At 34.5% G+C, this 1,554-nt stretch overlaps 1 long non-coding RNA gene across 2 annotated transcripts; it reads left to right on the forward strand.

Moving 5' to 3' along the window:
• Window positions 1–483: 483 nt before the first annotated feature.
• Window positions 484–1,069, forward strand: LOC126377495 (uncharacterized). Of its 2 annotated transcripts, none has more exons than XR_007567865.1 (2): window positions 484–568; window positions 1,004–1,069. It is a non-coding gene; the product is annotated as an uncharacterized LOC126377495 (long non-coding RNA). The 2 variants fall into 2 exon arrangements; XR_007567864.1 differs by having other exon boundaries at window positions 490–568; window positions 847–1,069.
• The last annotated feature ends 485 nt before the right edge of the window (window positions 1,070–1,554 follow it).

Genomic DNA, 1,554 nt, shown 5'->3' on the forward strand with positions numbered 1-1,554 from the left:
CGCATTTTTTTGTTTTTATCAATTGATAAATATTAGGGATGGGCCGAAGTTCGTTTCACATTCGGTTTTAACCGAAATTCGGCAGGTTTAACCGAATTTCGTCATTAAGCCGAAATTCGGTTCACAAAACTGAACTTCGGCCGAAATTCGTCATTAGGTTGACGAGCGAGCATTCATACATGTCACGCCCAGATCCCTTGCAGGGTAGGACGTTCATAAAAAATAAATATGTTCATTTACATAATTTGATTATCCACTCTACAGTCGTTGGTAATTATAGCTACCGATTCCAAATTCACCTCAGGAGTCGATGGTAGCTATACTTACCAATAGTCGGGGTTCCGTTAGGGTGACCAATTTTATGGATTAACTAGTTTTACAAGCTAGTATAGATTATAAAATTATACTAGTATTGTGTACTATAAAAATCCTTACTAGGTGGTATTTGCATCTCTTCCCTATGAGTTGGTAACATTAAAAAAACAACTGTCGAAGTCAGACGAGTGTTGGTCGAGTCTACTGTCAACTACTGTGTTTGCGATTGAGTGTTTTAGACAAGAAATATGCCGTAAGTATATAAAATATATTATTTTTATTGATTAGCATACATCTTGAATATATCCTCTACCGTTTTCTACAAAAACCTGAACATTTAAGCCATGATTTTGTTCCAAAAACATTAAGAGAAAAATATCGTATCAAAAAAAACGTCTCTTGACACTAAAATGGAGGCAAATTACGGAATATTACACGACGCATTATATTTTATAATGTTTTAAATATACCACGTTACTTATTAGTTACTCGTGGAAACACATTATTTACCGAAATAAACAATTATTTCAGCAGATGCCCAGGATATTGATTACACGGTACACCAAATTTGGTCAACTTTCATCATGGTAACTAAACCTACCATCGACTTATCTGGGTTTAAGGGTTCGTACAAACGGAGCGCTAGCGTTATTTTAACTTCAGTTCTAAACAATGACTTTTTTTTCAGAGATGCTATAGTTCAGCTATAGAGAGGACACAGAGAGTAATTACAAAAAAAAAAACGAATTACTAAACTGCCAGTAGATGTCCGACAGGAGCTTACGGACAGAAAGCGGCAGGCGCAATTAGATTTAGCAATAAGGCCGCCTTTTGTCTCTAGTGTCTCGATTTATTTGTTTGGTACGTCATTTTGTGCAATCAAGTATATTGTATTGCAAGACTGTAATTTTAAATTCTAATAAAAAATATATATTTTTAAGGTCCGAATGTTAAGTGCTTGGTAAAAAATGTAAATAAAACAAGCATTCAATTATAAATTGGTTTTAGTTCATATTAATAAACCTTAATTTTTCTACTGGTTTTCTTTAATTCCTGAAATCACACACACAAAATGTCTATGTTAATCTTACCCGTTATTGGTAACCATAGTTACCATCGACTTAAAAAGGCAGAAACGCTCAGTGCGAACAGAAACTTAGCGAGGGCGGCCATCTTGGCAAGAATACGGTGTTACAAATAAGTCGTGACCAGGTGTTATATTTATATTTCTTGTGTTTA

Source organism: Pectinophora gossypiella, chromosome 23 (assembly GCF_024362695.1).
Source record: "Pectinophora gossypiella chromosome 23, ilPecGoss1.1, whole genome shotgun sequence".
In the NCBI taxonomy this organism is placed as follows: domain Eukaryota; kingdom Metazoa; phylum Arthropoda; class Insecta; order Lepidoptera; family Gelechiidae; genus Pectinophora; species Pectinophora gossypiella.